A 17,348-nucleotide genomic window follows, 5' to 3' on the forward strand; every position below is an offset into this window, starting at 1 on the left:
TCGGGGTGTAACTCCCATGATTTAGTTAATCGTTATGAAACGAATAACTGTATGTTGAAGAGAGTGCCTGCGTCTGGCTATGCTCTCGGAGTGTAACTCCCATGATTTAGTTAATCGTTATGAAACGAATAACTGTATGTAGAAGAGAGTGCCTACGTCTGGCTATGTATGCTCTCGGGGTGTAACTCCCATGATTTAGTTAATCGTTATGAAACGAATAACTGTATGTAGAAGAGAGTGCCTGCGTCTGGCTATGCTCTCGGAGTGTAACTCCCATGATTAAGTTAATCGTTATGAAACGAATAACTGTATGTTGAAGAGAGTGCCTGCGTCTGGCTATGCTCTCGGAGTGTAACTCCCATGATTTAGTTAATCGTTATGAAACGAATAACTGTATGTAGAAGAGAGTGCCTACGTCTGGCTATGTATGCTCTCGGGGTGTAACTCCCATGATTTAGTTAATCGTTATGAAACGAATAACTGTATGTAGAAGAGAGTGCCTGCGTCTGGCTATGCTCTCGGAGTGTAACTCCCATGATTTAGTTAATCGTTATGAAACGAATAACTGTATGTTGAAGAGAGTGCCTGCGTCTGGCTATGCTCTCGAAGTGTAACTCCCATGATTTAGTTAATCGTTATGAAACGAATAACTGTATGTAGAAGAGAGTGCCTGCGTCTGGCTATGCTCTCGGAGTGTAACTCCCATGATTTAGTTAATCGTTATGAAACGAATAACTGTATGTAGAAGAGAGTGCCTACGTCTGGCTATGTATGCTCTCGGAGTGTAACTCCCATGATTTAGTTAATCGTTATGAAACGAATAACTGTATATAGAAGAGAGTGCCTGCGTCTGGCTATGCTCTCGGAGTGTAACTCCCATGATTTAGTTAATCGTTATGAAACGAATAACTGTATGTAGAAGAGAGTGCCTACGTCTGGCTATGTATGCTCTCGGAGTGTAACTCCCATGATTTAGTTAATCGTTATGAAACGAATAACTGTATGTAGAAGAGAGTGCCTACGTCTGGCTATGTATGCTCTCGGGGTGTAACTCCCATGATTTAGTTAATCGTTATGAAACGAATAACTGTATGTTGAAGAGAGTGCCTGCGTCTGGCTATGCTCTCGGAGTGTAACTCCCATGATTTAGTTAATCGTTATGAAACGAATAACTGTATGTTGAAGAGAGTGCCTGCGTCTGGCTATGCTCTCGAAGTGTAACTCCCATGATTTAGTTAATCGTTATGAAACGAATAACTGTATGTAGAAGAGAGTGCCTGCGTCTGGCTATGCTCTCGGAGTGTAACTCCCATGATTTAGTTAATCGTTATGAAACGAATAACTGTATGTAGAAGAGAGTGCCTACGTCTGGCTATGTATGCTCTCGGAGTGTAACTCCCATGATTTAGTTAATCGTTATGAAACGAATAACTGTATATAGAAGAGAGTGCCTGCGTCTGGCTATGCTCTCGGAGTGTAACTCCCATGATTTAGTTAATCGTTATGAAACGAATAACTGTATGTAGAAGAGAGTGCCTACGTCTGGCTATGTATGCTCTCGGAGTGTAACTCCCATGATTTAGTTAATCGTTATGAAACGAATAACTGTATATAGAAGAGAGTGCCTGCGTCTGGCTATGCTCTCGGAGTGTAACTCCCATGATTTAGTTAATCGTTATGAAACGAATAACTGTATGTAGAAGAGAGTGCCTGCGTCTGGCTATGCTCTCGGAGTGTAACTCCCATGATTTAGTTAATCGTTATGAAACGAATAACTGTATGTAGAAGAGAGTGCCTACGTCTGGCTATGCTCTCGGAGTGTAACTCCCATGATTTAGTTAATCGTTATGAAACGAATAACTGTATGTAGAAGAGAGTGCCTACGTCTGGCTATGTATGCTCTCGGGGTGTAACTCCCATGATTTAGTTAATCGTTATGAAACGAATAACTGTATGTAGAAGAGAGTGCCTACGTCTGGCTATGTATGCTCTCGGAGTGTAACTCCCATGATTTAGTTAATCGTTATGAAACGAATAACTGTATATAGAAGAGAGTGCCTGCGTCTGGCTATGCTCTCGGAGTGTAACTCCCATGATTTAGTTAATCGTTATGAAACGAATAACTGTATGTAGAAGAGAGTGCCTGCGTCTGGCTATGCTCTCGGAGTGTAACTCCCATGATTTAGTTAATCGTTATGAAACGAATAACTGTATGTAGAAGAGAGTGCCTACGTCTGGCTATGTATGCTCTCGGAGTGTAACTCCCATGATTTAGTTAATCGTTATGAAACGAATAACTGTATGTTGAAGAGAGTGCCTGCGTCTGGCTATGCTCTCGGAGTGTAACTCCCATGATTTAGTTAATCGTTATGAAACGAATAACTGTATGTAGAAGAGAGTGCCTACGTCTGGCTATGTATGCTCTCGGGGTGTAACTCCCATGATTTAGTTAATCGTTATGAAACGAATAACTGTATGTAGAAGAGAGTGCCTACGTCTGGCTATGTATGCTCTCGGGGTGTAACTCCCATGATTTAGTTAATCGTTATGAAACGAATAACTGTATGTTGAAGAGAGTGCCTGCGTCTGGCTATGCTCTCGGAGTGTAACTCCCATGATTTAGTTAATCGTTATGAAACGAATAACTGTATGTTGAAGAGAGTGCCTGCGTCTGGCTAAGCTCTCGGAGTGTAACTCCCATGATTTAGTTAATCGTTATGAAACGAATAACTGTATGTTGAAGAGAGTGCCTGCGTCTGGCTATGCTCTCGGAGTGTAACTCCCATGATTTAGTTAATCGTTATGAAACGAATAACTGTATGTAGAAGAGAGTGCCTGCGTCTGGCTATGCTCTCGGAGTGTAACTCCCATGATTTAGTTAATCGTTATGAAACGAATAACTGTATGTAGAAGAGAGTGCCTGCGTCTGGCTATGCTCTCGGAGTGTAACTCCCATGATTAAGTTAATCGTTATGAAACGTATAACTGTATGTTGAAGAGAGTGCCTGCGTCTGGCTATGCTCTCGGAGTGTAACTCCCATGATTTAGTTAATCGTTATGAAACGAATAACTGTATGTAGAAGAGAGTGCCTGCGTCTGGCTATGCTCTCGGAGTGTAACTCCCATGATTTAGTTAATCGTTATGAAACGAATAACTGTATGTAGAAGAGAGTGCCTGCGTCTGGCTATGCTCTCGGAGTGTAACTCCCATGATTTAGTTAATCGTTATGAAACGAATAACTGTATGTAGAAGAGAGTGCCTGCGTCTGGCTATGCTCTCGGAGTGTAACTCCCATGATTTAGTTAATCGTTATGAAACGAATAACTGTATGTAGAAGAGAGTGCCTGCGTCTGGCTATGCTCTCGGAGTGTAACTCCTATGATTTAGTTAATCGTTATGAAACGAATAACTGTATGTAGAAGAGAGTGCCTACGTCTGGCTATGTATGCTCTCGGAGTGTAACTCCCATGATTTAGTTAATCGTTATGAAACGAATAACTGTATGTAGAAGAGAGTGCCTACGTCTGGCTATGCTCTCGGAGTGTAACTCCCATGATTTAGTTAATCGTTATGAAACGAATAACTGTATGTTGAAGAGAGTGCCTGCGTCTGGCTATGCTCTCGGAGTGTAACTCCCATGATTTAGTTAATCGTTATGAAACGAATAACTGTATGTAGAAGAGAGTGCCTGCGTCTGGCTATGCTCTCGGAGTGTAACTCCCATGATTTAGTTAATCGTTATGAAACGAATAACTGTATGTAGAAGAGAGTGCCTACGTCTGGCTATGTATGCTCTCGGAGTGTAACTCCCATGATTTAGTTAATCGTTATGAAACGAATAACTGTATGTTGAAGAGAGTGCCTGCGTCTGGCTATGCTCTCGGAGTGTAACTCCCATGATTTAGTTAATCGTTATGAAACGAATAACTGTATGTAGAAGAGAGTGCCTGCGTCTGGCTATGCTCTCGGAGTGTAACTCCCATGATTTAGTTAATCGTTATGAAACGAATAACTGTATGTAGAAGAGAGTGCCTGCGTCTGGCTATGCTCTCGGAGTGTAACTCCCATGATTAAGTTAATCGTTATGAAACGAATAACTGTATGTTGAAGAGAGTGCCTGCGTCTGGCTATGCTCTCGGAGTGTAACTCCCATGATTTAGTTAATCGTTATGAAACGAATAACTGTATGTAGAAGAGAGTGCCTGCGTCTGGCTATGCTCTCGGAGTGTAACTCCCATGATTTAGTTAATCGTTATGAAACGAATAACTGTATGTTGAAGAGAGTGCCTGCGTCTGGCTATGCTCTCGGAGTGTAACTCCCATGATTTAGTTAATCGTTATGAAACGAATAACTGTATGTAGAAGAGAGTGCCTACGTCTGGCTATGTATGCTCTCGGAGTGTAACTCCCATGATTTAGTTAATCGTTATGAAACGAATAACTGTATGTTGAAGAGAGTGCCTGCGTCTGGCTAAGCTCTCGGAGTGTAACTCCCATGATTTAGTTAATCGTTATGAAACGAATAACTGTATGTTGAAGAGAGTGCCTGCGTCTGGCTATGCTCTCGGAGTGTAACTCCCATGATTTAGTTAATCGTTATGAAACGAATAACTGTATGTAGAAGAGAGTGCCTGCGTCTGGCTATGCTCTCGGAGTGTAACTCCCATGATTTAGTTAATCGTTATGAAACGAATAACTGTATGTTGAAGAGAGTGCCTGCGTCTGGCTATGCTCTCGAAGTGTAACTCCCATGATTTAGTTAATCGTTATGAAACGAATAACTGTATATAGAAGAGAGTGCCTGCGTCTGGCTATGCTCTCGGAGTGTAACTCCCATGATTTAGTTAATCGTTATGAAACGAATAACTGTATGTTGAAGAGAGTGCCTGCGTCTGGCTATGCTCTCGAAGTGTAACTCCCATGATTTAGTTAATCGTTATGAAACGAATAACTGTATGTAGAAGAGAGTGCCTGCGTCTGGCTATGCTCTCGGAGTGTAACTCCCATGATTTAGTTAATCGTTATGAAACGAATAACTGTATGTAGAAGAGAGTGCCTACGTCTGGCTATGTATGCTCTCGGAGTGTAACTCCCATGATTTAGTTAATCGTTATGAAACGAATAACTGTATATAGAAGAGAGTGCCTGCGTCTGGCTATGCTCTCGGAGTGTAACTCCCATGATTTAGTTAATCGTTATGAAACGAATAACTGTATGTAGAAGAGAGTGCCTACGTCTGGCTATGTATGCTCTCGGAGTGTAACTCCCATGATTTAGTTAATCGTTATGAAACGAATAACTGTATATAGAAGAGAGTGCCTGCGTCTGGCTATGCTCTCGGAGTGTAACTCCCATGATTTAGTTAATCGTTATGAAACGAATAACTGTATGTAGAAGAGAGTGCCTGCGTCTGGCTATGCTCTCGGAGTGTAACTCCCATGATTTAGTTAATCGTTATGAAACGAATAACTGTATGTAGAAGAGAGTGCCTACGTCTGGCTATGCTCTCGGAGTGTAACTCCCATGATTTAGTTAATCGTTATGAAACGAATAACTGTATGTAGAAGAGAGTGCCTACGTCTGGCTATGTATGCTCTCGGGGTGTAACTCCCATGATTTAGTTAATCGTTATGAAACGAATAACTGTATGTAGAAGAGAGTGCCTACGTCTGGCTATGTATGCTCTCGGAGTGTAACTCCCATGATTTAGTTAATCGTTATGAAACGAATAACTGTATATAGAAGAGAGTGCCTGCGTCTGGCTATGCTCTCGGAGTGTAACTCCCATGATTTAGTTAATCGTTATGAAACGAATAACTGTATGTAGAAGAGAGTGCCTGCGTCTGGCTATGCTCTCGGAGTGTAACTCCCATGATTTAGTTAATCGTTATGAAACGAATAACTGTATGTAGAAGAGAGTGCCTACGTCTGGCTATGTATGCTCTCGGAGTGTAACTCCCATGATTTAGTTAATCGTTATGAAACGAATAACTGTATGTTGAAGAGAGTGCCTGCGTCTGGCTATGCTCTCGGAGTGTAACTCCCATGATTTAGTTAATCGTTATGAAACGAATAACTGTATGTAGAAGAGAGTGCCTACGTCTGGCTATGTATGCTCTCGGGGTGTAACTCCCATGATTTAGTTAATCGTTATGAAACGAATAACTGTATGTAGAAGAGAGTGCCTACGTCTGGCTATGTATGCTCTCGGGGTGTAACTCCCATGATTTAGTTAATCGTTATGAAACGAATAACTGTATGTTGAAGAGAGTGCCTGCGTCTGGCTATGCTCTCGGAGTGTAACTCCCATGATTTAGTTAATCGTTATGAAACGAATAACTGTATGTTGAAGAGAGTGCCTGCGTCTGGCTAAGCTCTCGGAGTGTAACTCCCATGATTTAGTTAATCGTTATGAAACGAATAACTGTATGTTGAAGAGAGTGCCTGCGTCTGGCTATGCTCTCGGAGTGTAACTCCCATGATTTAGTTAATCGTTATGAAACGAATAACTGTATGTAGAAGAGAGTGCCTGCGTCTGGCTATGCTCTCGGAGTGTAACTCCCATGATTTAGTTAATCGTTATGAAACGAATAACTGTATGTAGAAGAGAGTGCCTGCGTCTGGCTATGCTCTCGGAGTGTAACTCCCATGATTAAGTTAATCGTTATGAAACGTATAACTGTATGTTGAAGAGAGTGCCTGCGTCTGGCTATGCTCTCGGAGTGTAACTCCCATGATTTAGTTAATCGTTATGAAACGAATAACTGTATGTAGAAGAGAGTGCCTGCGTCTGGCTATGCTCTCGGAGTGTAACTCCCATGATTTAGTTAATCGTTATGAAACGAATAACTGTATGTAGAAGAGAGTGCCTGCGTCTGGCTATGCTCTCGGAGTGTAACTCCCATGATTTAGTTAATCGTTATGAAACGAATAACTGTATGTAGAAGAGAGTGCCTGCGTCTGGCTATGCTCTCGGAGTGTAACTCCCATGATTTAGTTAATCGTTATGAAACGAATAACTGTATGTAGAAGAGAGTGCCTGCGTCTGGCTATGCTCTCGGAGTGTAACTCCCATGATTAAGTTAATCGTTATGAAACGAATAACTGTATGTTGAAGAGAGTGCCTGCGTCTGGCTATGCTCTCGGAGTGTAACTCCCATGATTTAGTTAATCGTTATGAAACGAATAACTGTATGTAGAAGAGAGTGCCTGCGTCTGGCTATGCTCTCGGAGTGTAACTCCTATGATTTAGTTAATCGTTATGAAACGAATAACTGTATGTAGAAGAGAGTGCCTACGTCTGGCTATGTATGCTCTCGGAGTGTAACTCCCATGATTTAGTTAATCGTTATGAAACGAATAACTGTATGTTGAAGAGAGTGCCTGCGTCTGGCTAAGCTCTCGGAGTGTAACTCCCATGATTTAGTTAATCGTTATGAAACGAATAACTGTATGTTGAAGAGAGTGCCTGCGTCTGGCTATGCTCTCGGAGTGTAACTCCCATGATTTAGTTAATCGTTATGAAACGAATAACTGTATGTAGAAGAGAGTGCCTGCGTCTGGCTATGCTCTCGGAGTGTAACTCCCATGATTTAGTTAATCGTTATGAAACGAATAACTGTATGTAGAAGAGAGTGCCTACGTCTGGCTATGTATGCTCTCGGAGTGTAACTCCCATGATTTAGTTAATCGTTATGAAACGAATAACTGTATGTTGAAGAGAGTGCCTGCGTCTGGCTATGCTCTCGGAGTGTAACTCCCATGATTTAGTTAATCGTTATGAAACGAATAACTGTATGTAGAAGAGAGTGCCTGCGTCTGGCTATGCTCTCGGAGTGTAACTCCCATGATTTAGTTAATCGTTATGAAACGAATAACTGTATGTAGAAGAGAGTGCCTGCGTCTGGCTATGCTCTCGGAGTGTAACTCCCATGATTAAGTTAATCGTTATGAAACGAATAACTGTATGTTGAAGAGAGTGCCTGCGTCTGGCTATGCTCTCGGAGTGTAACTCCCATGATTTAGTTAATCGTTATGAAACGAATAACTGTATGTAGAAGAGAGTGCCTGCGTCTGGCTATGCTCTCGGAGTGTAACTCCCATGATTTAGTTAATCGTTATGAAACGAATAACTGTATGTTGAAGAGAGTGCCTGCGTCTGGCTATGCTCTCGGAGTGTAACTCCCATGATTTAGTTAATCGTTATGAAACGAATAACTGTATGTAGAAGAGAGTGCCTACGTCTGGCTATGTATGCTCTCGGAGTGTAACTCCCATGATTTAGTTAATCGTTATGAAACGAATAACTGTATGTTGAAGAGAGTGCCTGCGTCTGGCTAAGCTCTCGGAGTGTAACTCCCATGATTTAGTTAATCGTTATGAAACGAATAACTGTATGTTGAAGAGAGTGCCTGCGTCTGGCTATGCTCTCGGAGTGTAACTCCCATGATTTAGTTAATCGTTATGAAACGAATAACTGTATGTAGAAGAGAGTGCCTGCGTCTGGCTATGCTCTCGGAGTGTAACTCCCATGATTTAGTTAATCGTTATGAAACGAATAACTGTATGTTGAAGAGAGTGCCTGCGTCTGGCTATGCTCTCGAAGTGTAACTCCCATGATTTAGTTAATCGTTATGAAACGAATAACTGTATGTAGAAGAGAGTGCCTGCGTCTGGCTATGCTCTCGGAGTGTAACTCCCATGATTTAGTTAATCGTTATGAAACGAATAACTGTATGTTGAAGAGAGTGCCTGCGTCTGGCTATGCTCTCGAAGTGTAACTCCCATGATTTAGTTAATCGTTATGAAACGAATAACTGTATGTAGAAGAGAGTGCCTGCGTCTGGCTATGCTCTCGGAGTGTAACTCCCATGATTTAGTTAATCGTTATGAAACGAATAACTGTATGTAGAAGAGAGTGCCTGCGTCTGGCTAAGCTCTCGGAGTGTAACTCCCATGATTTAGTTAATCGTTATGAAACGAATAACTGTATGTTGAAGAGAGTGCCTGCGTCTGGCTATGCTCTCGGAGTGTAACTCCCATGATTTAGTTAATCGTTATGAAACGAATAACTGTATGTAGAAGAGAGTGCCTACGTCTGGCTATGTATGCTCTCGGAGTGTAACTCCCATGATTTAGTTAATCGTTATGAAACGAATAACTGTATGTTGAAGAGAGTGCCTGCGTCTGGCTATGCTCTCGAAGTGTAACTCCCATGATTTAGTTAATCGTTATGAAACGAATAACTGTATGTAGAAGAGAGTGCCTGCGTCTGGCTATGCTCTCGGAGTGTAACTCCCATGATTTAGTTAATCGTTATGAAACGAATAACTGTATGTTGAAGAGAGTGCCTGCGTCTGGCTAAGCTCTCGGAGTGTAACTCCCATGATTTAGTTAATCGTTATGAAACGAATAACTGTATGTTGAAGAGAGTGCCTGCGTCTGGCTATGCTCTCGGAGTGTAACTCCCATGATTTAGTTAATCGTTATGAAACGAATAACTGTATGTTGAAGAGAGTGCCTACGTCTGGCTATGTATGCTCTCGGGGTGTAACTCCCATGATTTAGTTAATCGTTATGAAACGAATAACTGTATGTAGAAGAGAGTGCCTACGTCTGGCTATGTATGCTCTCGGAGTGTAACTCCCATGATTTAGTTAATCGTTATGAAACGAATAACTGTATGTTGAAGAGAGTGCCTGCGTCTGGCTATGCTCTCGGAGTGTAACTCCCATGATTTAGTTAATCGTTATGAAACGAATAACTGTATGTAGAAGAGAGTGCCTGCGTCTGGCTATGCTCTCGGAGTGTAACTCCCATGATTTAGTTAATCGTTATGAAACGAATAACTGTATGTAGAAGAGAGTGCCTGCGTCTGGCTATGCTCTCGGAGTGTAACTCCCATGATTAAGTTAATCGTTATGAAACGAATAACTGTATGTTGAAGAGAGTGCCTGCGTCTGGCTATGCTCTCGGAGTGTAACTCCCATGATTTAGTTAATCGTTATGAAACGAATAACTGTATGTAGAAGAGAGTGCCTGCGTCTGGCTATGCTCTCGGAGTGTAACTCCCATGATTTAGTTAATCGTTATGAAACGAATAACTGTATGTAGAAGAGAGTGCCTACGTCTGGCTATGTATGCTCTCGGAGTGTAACTCCCATGATTTAGTTAATCGTTATGAAACGAATAACTGTATGTTGAAGAGAGTGCCTGCGTCTGGCTAAGCTCTCGGAGTGTAACTCCCATGATTTAGTTAATCGTTATGAAACGAATAACTGTATGTTGAAGAGAGTGCCTGCGTCTGGCTATGCTCTCGGAGTGTAACTCCCATGATTTAGTTAATCGTTATGAAACGAATAACTGTATGTAGAAGAGAGTGCCTGCGTCTGGCTATGCTCTCGGAGTGTAACTCCCATGATTTAGTTAATCGTTATGAAACGAATAACTGTATGTAGAAGAGAGTGCCTACGTCTGGCTATGTATGCTCTCGGAGTGTAACTCCCATGATTTAGTTAATCGTTATGAAACGAATAACTGTATGTTGAAGAGAGTGCCTGCGTCTGGCTATGCTCTCGAAGTGTAACTCCCATGATTTAGTTAATCGTTATGAAACGAATAACTGTATGTAGAAGAGAGTGCCTGCGTCTGGCTATGCTCTCGGAGTGTAACTCCCATGATTTAGTTAATCGTTATGAAACGAATAACTGTATGTAGAAGAGAGTGCCTGCGTCTGGCTAAGCTCTCGGAGTGTAACTCCCATGATTTAGTTAATCGTTATGAAACGAATAACTGTATGTTGAAGAGAGTGCCTGCGTCTGGCTATGCTCTCGGAGTGTAACTCCCATGATTTAGTTAATCGTTATGAAACGAATAACTGTATGTAGAAGAGAGTGCCTACGTCTGGCTATGTATGCTCTCGGAGTGTAACTCCCATGATTTAGTTAATCGTTATGAAACGAATAACTGTATGTTGAAGAGAGTGCCTGCGTCTGGCTATGCTCTCGAAGTGTAACTCCCATGATTTAGTTAATCGTTATGAAACGAATAACTGTATGTAGAAGAGAGTGCCTGCGTCTGGCTATGCTCTCGGAGTGTAACTCCCATGATTTAGTTAATCGTTATGAAACGAATAACTGTATGTAGAAGAGAGTGCCTGCGTCTGGCTATGCTCTCGGAGTGTAACTCCCATGATTTAGTTAATCGTTATGAAACGAATAACTGTATGTAGAAGAGAGTGCCTACGTCTGGCTATGTATGCTCTCGGAGTGTAACTCCCATGATTTAGTTAATCGTTATGAAACAAATAACTGTATATAGAAGAGAGTGCCTACGTCTGGCTATGTATGCTCTCGGAGTGTAACTCCCATGATTTAGTTAATCGTTATGAAACGAATAACTGTATGTAGAAAAGAGAGTGCCTGCGTCTGGCTATGCTCTCGGAGTGTAACTCCCATGATTTAGTTAATCGTTATGAAACGAATAACTGTATGTTGAAGAGAGTGCCTGCGTCTGGCTATGCTCTCGGAGTGTAACTCCCATGATTTAGTTAATCGTTATGAAACGAATAACTGTATGTAGAAGAGAGTGCCTGCGTCTGGCTATGCTCTCGGAGTGTAACTCCCATGATTTAGTTAATCGTTATGAAACGAATAACTGTATGTAGAAGAGAGTGCCTGCGTCTGGCTATGCTCTCGGAGTGTAACTCCCATGATTTAGTTAATCGTTATGAAACGAATAACTGTATGTAGAAGAGAGTGCCTGCGTCTGGCTATGCTCTCGGAGTGTAACTCCCATGATTTAGTTAATCGTTATGAAACGAATAACTGTATGTAGAAGAGAGTGCCTGCGTCTGGCTATGCTCTCGGAGTGTAACTCCCATGATTTAGTTAATCGTTATGAAACGAATAACTGTATGTAGAAAAGAGAGTGCCTGCGTCTGGCTATGCTCTCGGAGTGTAACTCCCATGATTTAGTTAATCGTTATGAAACGAATAACTGTATGTAGAAGAGAGTGCCTGCGTCTGGCTATGCTCTCGGAGTGTAACTCCCATGATTTAGTTAATCGTTATGAAACGAATAACTGTATGTTGAAGAGAGTGCCTGCGTCTGGCTATGCTCTCGGAGTGTAACTCCCATGATTTAGTTAATCGTTATGAAACGAATAACTGTATGTAGAAGAGAGTGCCTGCGTCTGGCTATGCTCTCGGAGTGTAACTCCCATGATTTAGTTAATCGTTATGAAACGAATAACTGTATGTAGAAGAGAGTGCCTGCGTCTGGCTATGCTCTCGAAGTGTAACTCCCATGATTTAGTTAATCGTTATGAAACGAATAACTGTATGTAGAAGAGAGTGCCTGCGTCTGGCTATGCTCTCGGAGTGTAACTCCCATGATTTAGTTAATCGTTATGAAACGAATAACTGTATGTTGAAGAGAGTGCCTGCGTCTGGCTAAGCTCTCGGAGTGTAACTCCCATGATTTAGTTAATCGTTATGAAACGAATAACTGTATGTTGAAGAGAGTGCCTGCGTCTGGCTATGCTCTCGGAGTGTAACTCCCATGATTTAGTTAATCGTTATGAAACGAATAACTGTATGTTGAAGAGAGTGCCTACGTCTGGCTATGTATGCTCTCGGGGTGTAACTCCCATGATTTAGTTAATCGTTATGAAACGAATAACTGTATGTAGAAGAGAGTGCCTACGTCTGGCTATGTATGCTCTCGGAGTGTAACTCCCATGATTTAGTTAATCGTTATGAAACGAATAACTGTATGTTGAAGAGAGTGCCTGCGTCTGGCTATGCTCTCGGAGTGTAACTCCCATGATTTAGTTAATCGTTATGAAACGAATAACTGTATGTAGAAGAGAGTGCCTGCGTCTGGCTATGCTCTCGGAGTGTAACTCCCATGATTTAGTTAATCGTTATGAAACGAATAACTGTATGTAGAAGAGAGTGCCTGCGTCTGGCTATGCTCTCGGAGTGTAACTCCCATGATTAAGTTAATCGTTATGAAACGAATAACTGTATGTTGAAGAGAGTGCCTGCGTCTGGCTATGCTCTCGGAGTGTAACTCCCATGATTTAGTTAATCGTTATGAAACGAATAACTGTATGTAGAAGAGAGTGCCTGCGTCTGGCTATGCTCTCGGAGTGTAACTCCCATGATTTAGTTAATCGTTATGAAACGAATAACTGTATGTAGAAGAGAGTGCCTACGTCTGGCTATGTATGCTCTCGGAGTGTAACTCCCATGATTTAGTTAATCGTTATGAAACGAATAACTGTATGTTGAAGAGAGTGCCTGCGTCTGGCTAAGCTCTCGGAGTGTAACTCCCATGATTTAGTTAATCGTTATGAAACGAATAACTGTATGTTGAAGAGAGTGCCTGCGTCTGGCTATGCTCTCGGAGTGTAACTCCCATGATTTAGTTAATCGTTATGAAACGAATAACTGTATGTAGAAGAGAGTGCCTGCGTCTGGCTATGCTCTCGGAGTGTAACTCCCATGATTTAGTTAATCGTTATGAAACGAATAACTGTATGTAGAAGAGAGTGCCTACGTCTGGCTATGTATGCTCTCGGAGTGTAACTCCCATGATTTAGTTAATCGTTATGAAACGAATAACTGTATGTTGAAGAGAGTGCCTGCGTCTGGCTATGCTCTCGAAGTGTAACTCCCATGATTTAGTTAATCGTTATGAAACGAATAACTGTATGTAGAAGAGAGTGCCTGCGTCTGGCTATGCTCTCGGAGTGTAACTCCCATGATTTAGTTAATCGTTATGAAACGAATAACTGTATGTAGAAGAGAGTGCCTGCGTCTGGCTAAGCTCTCGGAGTGTAACTCCCATGATTTAGTTAATCGTTATGAAACGAATAACTGTATGTTGAAGAGAGTGCCTGCGTCTGGCTATGCTCTCGGAGTGTAACTCCCATGATTTAGTTAATCGTTATGAAACGAATAACTGTATGTAGAAGAGAGTGCCTACGTCTGGCTATGTATGCTCTCGGAGTGTAACTCCCATGATTTAGTTAATCGTTATGAAACGAATAACTGTATGTTGAAGAGAGTGCCTGCGTCTGGCTATGCTCTCGAAGTGTAACTCCCATGATTTAGTTAATCGTTATGAAACGAATAACTGTATGTAGAAGAGAGTGCCTGCGTCTGGCTATGCTCTCGGAGTGTAACTCCCATGATTTAGTTAATCGTTATGAAACGAATAACTGTATGTAGAAGAGAGTGCCTGCGTCTGGCTATGCTCTCGGAGTGTAACTCCCATGATTTAGTTAATCGTTATGAAACGAATAACTGTATGTAGAAGAGAGTGCCTACGTCTGGCTATGTATGCTCTCGGAGTGTAACTCCCATGATTTAGTTAATCGTTATGAAACAAATAACTGTATATAGAAGAGAGTGCCTACGTCTGGCTATGTATGCTCTCGGAGTGTAACTCCCATGATTTAGTTAATCGTTATGAAACGAATAACTGTATGTAGAAAAGAGAGTGCCTGCGTCTGGCTATGCTCTCGGAGTGTAACTCCCATGATTTAGTTAATCGTTATGAAACGAATAACTGTATGTTGAAGAGAGTGCCTGCGTCTGGCTATGCTCTCGGAGTGTAACTCCCATGATTTAGTTAATCGTTATGAAACGAATAACTGTATGTAGAAGAGAGTGCCTGCGTCTGGCTATGCTCTCGGAGTGTAACTCCCATGATTTAGTTAATCGTTATGAAACGAATAACTGTATGTAGAAGAGAGTGCCTGCGTCTGGCTATGCTCTCGGAGTGTAACTCCCATGATTTAGTTAATCGTTATGAAACGAATAACTGTATGTAGAAGAGAGTGCCTGCGTCTGGCTATGCTCTCGGAGTGTAACTCCCATGATTTAGTTAATCGTTATGAAACGAATAACTGTATGTAGAAGAGAGTGCCTGCGTCTGGCTATGCTCTCGGAGTGTAACTCCCATGATTTAGTTAATCGTTATGAAACGAATAACTGTATGTAGAAAAGAGAGTGCCTGCGTCTGGCTATGCTCTCGGAGTGTAACTCCCATGATTTAGTTAATCGTTATGAAACGAATAACTGTATGTAGAAGAGAGTGCCTGCGTCTGGCTATGCTCTCGGAGTGTAACTCCCATGATTTAGTTAATCGTTATGAAACGAATAACTGTATGTTGAAGAGAGTGCCTGCGTCTGGCTATGCTCTCGGAGTGTAACTCCCATGATTTAGTTAATCGTTATGAAACGAATAACTGTATGTAGAAGAGAGTGCCTGCGTCTGGCTATGCTCTCGGAGTGTAACTCCCATGATTTAGTTAATCGTTATGAAACGAATAACTGTATGTAGAAGAGAGTGCCTGCGTCTGGCTATGCTCTCGGAGTGTAACTCCCATGATTTAGTTAATCGTTATGAAACGAATAACTGTATGTAGAAAAGAGAGTGCCTGCGTCTGGCTATGCTCTCGGAGTGTAACTCCCATGATTTAGTTAATCGTTATGAAACGAATAACTGTATGTTGAAGAGAGTGCCTGCGTCTGGCTATGCTCTCGGAGTGTAACTCCCATGATTTAGTTAATCGTTATGAAACGAATAACTGTATGTAGAAGAGAGTGCCTGCGTCTGGCTATGCTCTCGGAGTGTAACTCCCATGATTTAGTTAATCGTTAGGAAACGAATAACTGTATGTAGAAGAGAGTGCCTGCGTCTGGCTATGCTCTCGGAGTGTAACTCCCATGATTTAGTTAATCGTTATGAAACGAATAACTGTATGTAGAAGAGAGTGCCTGCGTCTGGCTATGCTCTCGGAGTGTAACTCCCATGATTTAGTTAATCGTTATGAAACGAATAACTGTATGTTGAAGAGAGTGCCTGCGTCTGGCTATGCTCTCGGAGTGTAACTCCCATGATTTAGTTAATCGTTATGAAACCAATACCTGTATGTAGAAGAGAGTGCCTACGTCTGGCTATGTATGCTCTCGGAGTGTAACTCCCATGATTTAGTTAATCGTTATGAAACGAATAACTGTATGTAGAAGAGAGTGCCTACGTCTGGCTATGTATGCTCTCGGAGTGTAACTCCCATGATTTAGTTAATCGTTATGAAACGAATAACTGTATGTAGAAGAGAGTGCCTGCGTCTGGCTATGCTCTCGGAGTGTAACTCCCATGATTTAGTTAATCGTTATGAAACGAATAACTGTATGTTGAAGAGAGTGCCTGCGTCTGGCTAAGCTCTCGGAGTGTAACTCCCATGATTTAGTTAATCGTTATGAAACGAATAACTGTATCTTGAAGAGAGTGCCTGCGTCTGGCTATGCTCTCGGAGTGGAACTCCCATGATTTAGTTAATCGTTATGAAACGAATAACTGTATGTAGAAGAGAGTGCCTACGTCTGGCTATGTATGCTCTCGGGGTGTAACTCCCATGATTTAGTTAATCGTTATGAAACGAATAACTGTATGTTGAAGAGAGTGCCTGCGTCTGGCTATGCTCTCGGAGTGTAACTCCCATGATTTAGTTAATCGTTATGAAACGAATAACTGTATGTAGAAGAGAGTGCCTACGTCTGGCTATGTATGCTCTCGGGGTGTAACTCCCATGATTTAGTTAATCGTTATGAAACGAATAACTGTATGTAGAAGAGAGTGCCTGCGTCTGGCTATGCTCTCGGAGTGTAACTCCCATGATTAAGTTAATCGTTATGAAACGAATAACTGTATGTTGAAGAGAGTGCCTGCGTCTGGCTATGCTCTCGGAGTGTAACTCCCATGATTTAGTTAATCGTTATGAAACGAATAACTGTATGTAGAAGAGAGTGCCTGCGTCTGGCTATGCTCTCGGAGTGTAACTCCCATGATTTAGTTAATCGTTATGAAACGAATAACTGTATGTAGAAGAGAGTGCCTGCGTCTGGCTATGCTCTCGGAGTGTAACTCCCATGATTAAGTTAATCGTTATGAAACGAATAACTGTATGTTGAAGAGAGTGCCTGCGTCTGGCTATGCTCTCGGAGTGTAACTCCCATGATTTAGTTAATCGTTATGAAACGAATAACTGTATGTAGAAGAGAGTGCCTGCGTCTGGCTATGCTCTCGGAGTGTAACTCCCATGATTTAGTTAATCGTTATGAAACGAATAACTGTATGTAGAAGAGAGTGCCTGCGTCTGGCTATGCTCTCGGAGTGTAACTCCCATGATTTAGTTAATCGTTATGAAACGAATAACTGTATGTAGAAGAGAGTGCCTGCGTCTGGCTATGCTCTCGGAGTGTAACTCCCATGATTTAGTTAATCGTTATGAAACGAATAACTGTATGTAGAAGAGAGTGCCTGCGTCTGG

Source organism: Pieris brassicae (genome assembly GCF_905147105.1).
Source record: "Pieris brassicae chromosome W unlocalized genomic scaffold, ilPieBrab1.1 SUPER_W_unloc_6, whole genome shotgun sequence".
NCBI lineage: Eukaryota > Metazoa > Arthropoda > Insecta > Lepidoptera > Pieridae > Pieris > Pieris brassicae.